This window comes from Otolemur garnettii, unplaced genomic scaffold (genome assembly GCF_000181295.1).
Source record: "Otolemur garnettii isolate 467f Iridium unplaced genomic scaffold, OtoGar3 scaffold00335, whole genome shotgun sequence".
Lineage (NCBI taxonomy): Eukaryota > Metazoa > Chordata > Mammalia > Primates > Galagidae > Otolemur > Otolemur garnettii.
Genome location: NW_003852730.1, coordinates 19,446 through 28,125, shown reverse-complemented (window position 1 = coordinate 28,125; position 8,680 = coordinate 19,446). Strand labels below are relative to the sequence as shown.

Sequence of the window (8,680 nt, the reverse complement as noted above, 5' to 3'; positions counted from 1 at the left end):
TTTCAGAGAAGACACTGGAGTTCATAGCCTGGAATTCTACTTCCAGCTTCAGCAATGCTCTGATTCTCTGAGCTTTAGTTTTTCTTTTGGAATAAAATGGGCATGAATTCTGCCTGCCATGACTGTCTTGACATTGCATAGAAAAAGTGCTAAGTATAACCCTGTGTTTTCTATTAAAAAAAATTAAAAGAGCTGTCATGAATCTCTCCATAGTAATAGAACAAGAGCTCAACATCACTATGCAAATATTGGGAACACTTCAACCAGACCTTAATAGTCTGGCACCTATTGTAATTCAAAACCAATGCATCCTAGATGCTTTGACAACTCAACATGGAATAGCTTATACTGTTATTGGAGAAAAATGCTGTATTTACGTAAATCGGTCAGGGCAAATAAAGATTTATCTACATCTTTTAAAGGACAAGATAAAAATTCCTCACCAAATTAATGAAACCATTCCATTGGACTGACCTATTCCCAGCAATGAGAGACTAGTTTAATGGGCTGTGGGGAAATGTGCTCAGATCTGTTCTTTTCTGCTTATTTATTCTCATCCTAATTTATGTTCTTGTAGCTCTTTTCAAACATCTTATGACTTTACTACTAACCCACCCTCTTTCTCCTCGGGTGCCAACTCAGCTCTTAATGTGTGAAACTTCTAGGGAAATTCCAGTTGAGGGAAATGAAGGAGTGAAGTAAATTTCACCCCAAAATGTGACTCCTTGTATTGTGCCCAGGAGTTCCACAAAGACCACACTGCCAAACAAGTTGAACTCATACCAGAGTCCCTTTATTGAAGAGCTGCTTGGCGACTGCCTCCATGTCCCAACATGGTGTTTCTGAGAGCAGCCCCGAGTGTTTAAGGGGTTGGGTTTCTAAGGCTTGGTCTGCATCCTGGTTGGCACGCAGGCTGTCCAGGTGCATCTGGGTAGGACAGCAAGCAAGCACTGTACAGAATTTCGGGGTTAGTTATATGTCATACACCCTGTACACATATTAGTTTCATACATTTTTGTCTCAGTATTTTCTCCACCTGGTATTGTTTAAGGGTCGATCCAAGAACAGTTGGTTCATTTCCCAATGAGTTAGTCAAGCAAAGAACTGGGAATGAACTAGAAGAAAACAATTAGTACTTTCTCATTTATCTTGAGGGTGAATTAGACTTATTTCTTTTCTGAAAACTTGCAATCTGGAAATGCGCCAGGAATTAACCGGTATTTTTCCATTATAGCCTAGGCCTGACACTTATTTGCTTTAGCCCAGGCCCACTTAGGCCTAACACTTGGTATAAAGAATATTATATTAAATTAAAGGCCAGGGAAGGGGCAGCGCCTGTGGCTCAGTGGATAGGGCGCTGGCCCCATATACCAAGGGTGGCAGGTTCAAACCCAGTCCCAGCCAAACAATAAAAAAATAGCCGGGCATTATGACTGGTACATATAGTCCCAGGTCCTTGGGAGGCTAAGGCAAAAGAATCGCTTAAGCCCAGGAGTTGGAGGTTGCTGTGAGCTGTGATGCAGGAGCACTCTACCAAGCACAATAAAGTGAGACTCTTGTCTCAAAAAACAAACAAACAAACAAACAAACAAATTATAAAGGGCAGTCATGACCATGAAGCATTGGAAGAGGCCTTTTTAATATCTACATATAATCTGAGTAACCTCATTGGGAATCAAATGGAGCTGCTGAATTCCTTGTTACATCTAATAGTTCTGGCCACAAGGTCATTTGAAGCAGGATACCTGTCTCTGAGGTTAATCTACAGATAAAACTGTTTCCAACCTTCTCCTTTCAGAGAAGACATTGGAGTTGAAGCCTGAAATTCTACTTCCAGCTTCAGCAATGCTCTGATTCTCTGAGCTTTAGTTTTTCTTTTGGAATAAAATGGGCATGAATTCTGCCTGCCATGACTGCCATGACTGCCACACTCTGCCCTAACAACCACTTGTTGCACCTACACTTTCCATATTCTCCCTCCCTCTTCCAAAAGGCATCTATAAAAGTCTCTGATCATCACCGAATCTATGGGTAATCATTCATGTGCTTCCACCCATACACATGGTATTTAGAATTAAACCTTTTTCTTATTTATTTATTTAGACAGAATCTCAAGCTGTCTCCCTGGGTAGAGTGCCATTGCGTCACACCTCACAGTCACCTCCAACCCTTGGGTTCAAGCGATTCTCTTCCCTCAGCCATCCAAGTAGTGGGGACTACAGGCACCTCCCATAATGGCAGCTTTTTTTTTTTTTGCCATTGTTGTTTTAGCTGGCCTGGGCTGGGTTCGAACCCGCCAGCCTCATTATATGTGGCTGGTGCCCCACTCAACCTTTCTTTATTATTAATCTACCACAATTTCAAAAACACACACACAAAAAATTTTAAACTACCATTGAGTAGTTTAAAATTTTAAATTACCATGAGTTAAACTTTGAATGAAGCAACCAAAGGAAAAACGCAGGTTTTGCCATGATCCCTACATATACAAGGGGATTTCTTATAATGTCACGTTTTGCATGTCTGTGAAGTACAACCTCATGAACAAAAGAGGCCAAGTTTGTAATTCGATTGGCATTTACAGTGGAGTACTTGGTAACAGAGGGTGTCAGATAACTAAGTCTACAGCGTCCTGACCATTCAGGTGGAAAACATTTGTATATGTTACTACTACAGAAGATGAAAAACACTCAGTGGTATTTATAGACAGAGTGAAGTTAGAACCTGTGACTTTCCATCATGCAGTTTGCTTGCTGTGTCTTCTCCTTCTCACTGGCACTTTCACATACCTTGTTGTCATGTGCCCCTGAGAAACTTTTATTTGAGACAGTCTCACTTTGTCACCCTCAGTAGAATGCCGGATCATCATAGCTCACAGCAACCTTAAACTCTTGGGCTTAACCTATGCTCTTGCCTGAGCCTCCTGAGTAGCTGGGACTATAGGCACCCATCACAATGCCCAACTACTTTTTGTTATAGTTTGTCACTGCTGTTTTACCTGGCTAGGGCCATGTTTGAACCTACCACCCTCGGAATTTGGGGCTGGCACCCTACCCACTGAGCCACAGGCATCGCCGTCCATGTTTTTCAATGAAAAGAATAGGGGTGTTCATCTGGTATGGTGGCTCACACCTGTCATCCCAGCACTTGGGAGGCCCAGGTGGATAGATTATCTGAGCTCACAGGTTCAAAATTGTCCTAAGCCAGAGCTAGACCGCATCTCTAAAAAATAGCTTGGTATGTGGCTGGCACCAGTAGTCCCAGCTACGTGGGAGACTGAGCTAAGAAAATTGATTGAGTCCAATAGTTTGATGTTGATGTGAGCTGTGATGCTACGGCACTCTACTGAGGGTTACTAAGTGAGACTCTGTCTCCCACCAAAAATAAAAAAATAAAAAATAGGAGCTTTATATAAAGATTCACAGAGCCTTATAGCTCCACATCTCGTGAAGTTGTCAAGCAAAGGGGCCAGGTCTATTATTGCTTCATGCTTCAAAAAGTATGGACTTTTTTGTGGTGGTTAAGGTTCTGATTTTAATTGAGCCTCAACTGAGGCGATCGTGAGGGCTTTCTTAGAGGTATCCTCTTCCCAGAGAAATTTACCTGGATGTTGATTTCTTCTGACCATTTGTCCTCATCCTCCAGATGCTGGAGTAGAACCTACCAGACATGTTCCTGATGTACCTTCATTGGAAGGCTACTGTTTTCTTGACTGAAGGTAATCTGAGTACATAAATTAGACAAGACTCTCCCCAGCAAGACAACAAGGAAATCAAGCATCTGAAGTAACCAGTGAGGCATCTCTTTTCCTCCAATCCAGCAAGTAAGAGCTTAAGAAAGAATTTGTGTTCCGGCTGTCCTGTCACTCCTGCTACAGAGCCAGGTTGTTTAGTCATAGGAGAGAGTGCAGTATAAAGCACTAAATATGCAGCCCTGGCATTTGTTAGAATGTCTTGACCCACAGCTTTCCACAGGTAGAGAAGAGATGGTAGACTATCCATTAGACAAGGCCTCCCTAAAGACACTGAGGCAAATTGTTGCTGTCCAGAAAGGCATCATTGTCACTGATGAACTAATACCTGTGGACAATGCAGTGCCCATCTCAGGTGGCCAGAGTTCTCCAGGGCCCTTCATTTTCACACCTGGAATCCCAATGTTAGATTCCAGGTGCAGGGGGCATCCATTACCAAGGATCTAACCACTTCTACCCTCCAAAACTGAGTTTTAAACCTACTGTGATTGGGCACCTCTGTTTAAGTCCTTGCCTCACCCAGTCCTCTTGCTCAGATGACACCCCTGTCTGCTCTGATTTTTACCAGTGACCACAGTGACAGAGCTGCCCATGGATTCAACCTGAGAGAAGTCTGCAGTGTCTTTCTGGATCTTTCTCAGGGAGTCTATAAAGAGGTTTATCACAGACCATTTGCCTCCAGTTGAGGGGTGGCTAATGAGCTTTCATAAAGCCAACAGAAGAGCAAGGCTGTAGGTTTATTAAAGACCACAGTGATGCACTAGGTGAAACATCTAGTCCAAGCACCGTATTTAATTGAGAATGTCACAACTCAAAAAGGGCAGCAATAATGGCATGGAGTCCCCAGTTTGTCCCACAACCAAAAAGGGTGCAGTGTGGCCAGAGTACACATTTGTGAAAGAAAAAATATGTTGTTGTTCCAGTGTGGCAGAAGTTACATGTACATGTTCTGTCATCTTAGCTTAGCAACAAAAATCCAAGAGGTGTGATGAGTGAATTAAAGACACAGAGGAAGGAGTGAAAATGTCAGGCAGTGGAGAAAAAGAGTGAGATTTTGAAGGGTAAAGGTGGCTCCCTTTTTTTCTTCCTTTGTTTTCAAAGGAGTAACTGATAACCTTGAGTAGAGATAACAGCTTAATAATCTTGATCTCAACACCCATGACTAATCAATAAAGCTATAGGCAGGCAGAAGAACATACAGTGAGGAAGATTTATCTTCACTCCATAGTATAAGATTGATGCTGAATACTTTGATGCAATTTATTCACCAGTTTCAATATATACATAGCAATCCGAAGAGGTTTTTAAAAAGGTCTCATAACAAAAAGAACACTTTGTGGTATTATTTTTTAATTTTTCTTTGACACAGAATCTCAAGCTGTCACCCTTGTGGCATCATAGTTCACACCACCTCCAACTCCTAGGCTCAAGAGATCCTCTTGCCTCAGGGTTTCTATTATTAGAGATGGGGTCTGAGTTGTGTTCAGGCTGGTCTGGAATTCATAAGTTCAAGCAATCCAGCCAACTTTGCCTCCCAGAGTGGCAGAATTACAGGCCTGAGCCATGGTCCCCAGCTCACTTTGTTGTTTTAATTAGAGATTCCCTTTCAAGTAGACCAACCTGTTGACATATAAACTGTTGATAAATCCACCTTTGCAAATATCATGCTTCACATAGACTATTTTTGACATGTTGAAGCCCTGTGTTTGTTCCAAATTTTTCTGATTAAACCATGACTTATTTTAGGACAAACATTGCTATATTGGTTTTTTCCCTAGACAAAATTATTCCCTTACCCTTTAAAGTTCCTTATGACACATTGATTTTCACAGTTGTGACTTTCTTCACATTTCACTTCTACATTTTGGATCCTTTTTGCTTCTTCTTTTTTCTAGTTTGAAATAAAATTGCATCCTAGTTAAGTCTTTTCTCCATCAAGACATGAGAAAGGAGGCCTGTGGATTTAAAAGATTTAGGTCTCTAGCCTGAAGAGGAGACTTCATCCAAACAATGGGTTAGGGCAGTTGAAAAGCATCAAAAGGGCTAAACAAAGACATCATCAATCAGCCTCACTCACTGAGCCACAGGCATGCCCTGATATTGTCACAGTCTCAACATAGGTAGTATGTCTCTATGAATTCTGTTATGTACTAAAATGAGTAGTGGTTATAGGATTTGACACTTCTCATTTGTAGGTAATTTCTGTGTTATAAATTTTTTATTGATACAATGGTTTAAGGATTAGTTAAACAGCAGTCAATCTCTTCACATTTCTTGAGTTTTTCTTCAAATAGAATTCTGTTGTGTACAGGAAACAATGCCTACTGCAATGAGGCTTTGCCACAACTTCACATTGTTACCAGTTTTCTCTGCTATGATTTCTCTTATGTCTAATAAAACTGAGGGCCCCTGAAAACCTTCACCACATTATTCACATTTGTAAGATTTCTCTCCAATATGAATGTTCTTATATGTAGTAAGGTTTGAGCTCTGGTTAAAGTCATTGCCACACTGTTCACATTGGTAGGATTTCTCTCCGGTTTGAATTATTTTCTGTGGCTTGGCGCCTGTGGCTCAAGTGGCTAAGGCACCAGCCACATACACCTCAGGTGGCGGGTTCGAATCCCCAGCCTGGGCCCGCCAAACAACAATGATGGCTGCAACCAAAAAATGGCCAGGCGTTGTGGCGGGTGCCTGTAGTCCCAGCTACTTGGGAGGCTGAGGCAGGAGACTCACTTGAGCCCAGGAGTTGGAGGTTGCTGTGAGCTGTGATGCCATGGCACTCTACCCAGGGGGACAGCTTGAGGCTCCGTCTCAAAAAAAAAAAAAAGAATTATTTTCTGCTTACTATATTATAAACACCAGGTAAAGGCACTGCCACAGTCTCCATATGGAGCATTTCTCTCCTTTGTGATTTCTTCTATGTGCAGTGACAATTGAATGTAAATTAGAGTTTGCCCAAAATCCATATTTATAAGGTTTCTTTCCAGAATAAATTCATAAATGTCTAGAAGGTTCACAAATGAATTAAAGGTTTTGCCACATTCATGACAAGTTTCTGGCCATAGTGAATTCTTTGCTGTTCAGAAAAGTGTGAGTGCTGAGTAAAGGTTTTGTCACATTCTTGACATTTGTAGGGTTGCTCTCTAGAGCAAATCTTTTATGTACAGAAAGGCTTGAGTACTGGCTGTTTTGCCACTGGTGGTGCAAAGGAGTAGGGCAACAGCCCCATATGCTGAAGGTGGTGGGTTCAAACACAGCCCCAGCAAAAAAAGGCAAAGAAAATTAAACAAAATAAAAAAGAAATAGAAAAGTTTTGCCACAATCTTGACATTTGTAGGGTTTCTCTACATAGTGAATTCTTTTATGTGCAGAAAGGCCTGAGTACTGGATAAAGGCTTTGCCACATTCTTGACATTTGTAGGGTTTCTCTCCAGAGTGAATTCTTTGATGTGCAGAAAGGTCTGAGTTATGGGTAAAGACTTTGCCACATTCTTGACATTTGTAGAGTTTCTCTCCAGAATGAATTCTTTCATGTCTAGTAAGGTATCTGTGCTGGTTAAAGGCTTTTCCACATTCTTGACATTAGTAGGGTTTCTCTCCAGAGTGAATTCTTTGATGTCTAGAAAGGCCTGAGCGCTGGGTAAAGGCTTTGCCACATTCTTGACATTTGTAGGGTTTCACTCCAGAGTGAATTCTTTGATGTACAGAAAGGCCTGAGTACAGGGTAAAGGTTTTGCCACATTCTTGACATTTGTAGGGTTTCTCTCCAGAGTGAATTCTTTGATGTACAGAAAGGCCTGAGCACTGCTTAAAGTCTTTGCCACATTCTTGACATTTGTAGGGTTTCTCTCCAGAGTGAATTCTTTGATGTGCTGAAAGGCCTGAGTTCTGGGTAAAGACTTTGCCACATTCTTGACATTTGTAGGGTTTCTCTCCAGAATGAATTCTTTCATGTCTAGTAAGGTATCTGTGCTGGTTAAAGGCTTTTCCACATTCTTGACATTTGTAGGGTTTCTCTCCAGAGTGAATTCTTTGATGTTGAGTAAGAGATGAACTGAAATTAAAGGCTTTGCCACATTCTTGACATTTGTAGGGTTTCTCTCCATAGTGAATTCTTTGATGTCTAGTAAGGGTTACACTATCAATAAAGGCTTTGCCACAGTCTTCACATTTGTAGGGTTTCTCTCCAGAGTGCATTCTTTTATGTAGAAAAAGGCCTGTGTACTGGGTAAAGGCTTTTCCACATTCTTGACATTTGTAGGGTTTCTCTCCAGAGTGAATTCTTTTATGTTGAGTAAGAGATGAACTGACATTAAAGGCTTTGCCACATTCTTGACAGTTGTAGGGTTTCTCTCCAGAGTGAATTCTTTGATGTAGAAAAAGGCCTGAGTGCTGGTTAAAGGCTTTGCCACATTCTTGACATTTGTAGGGTTTCTTTCCAGAGTGAATTCTTTTATGTGCAGAAAGGCCTGAGCACTGGGTAAAGGTTTTGCCACATTCTTGACACATGTAGGACTTCTCTCCAGAGTGAATTCTTTCATGTCTAGAAAGGCCTGAGCGCAGGGTAAAGGCTTTGTCACATTCTTGACATTGGTAGGGTTTCTCTCCAGAGTGAATTTTTTGATGTATAGAAAGGTGTGCATGCTGGTTAAAGGCTTTGCCACACTCTTCACATTTGTAGGGTTTCTCTCCAGAGTGAATTCTTTGATGTCTAGTAAGGGTTGCACTATCAATAAAGGCTTTGCCACAGTCTTCACATTTGTAGGGTTTCTCTCCAGAGTGCATTCTTTGATGTACAGAAAAGCCTGTGTACCGGGCAAAGGCTTTTCCACATTCTTGACATTTGTAGGGTTTCTCTCCAGAGTGAATTCTTTGATGTCTAGAAAGGCCTGAGTGCAGGGTAAAGGTTTTGCCACATTCTTGACA

The 8,680-nt window shown here is 41.4% G+C and overlaps 1 pseudogene; it reads right to left on the bottom strand.

The window, feature by feature from the left end:
- Positions 1–3,671, bottom strand: part of LOC100958363 — a 24,359-nt pseudogene extending 20,688 nt beyond the window's left edge.
- Positions 3,672–8,680: the final 5,009 nt, after the last annotated feature.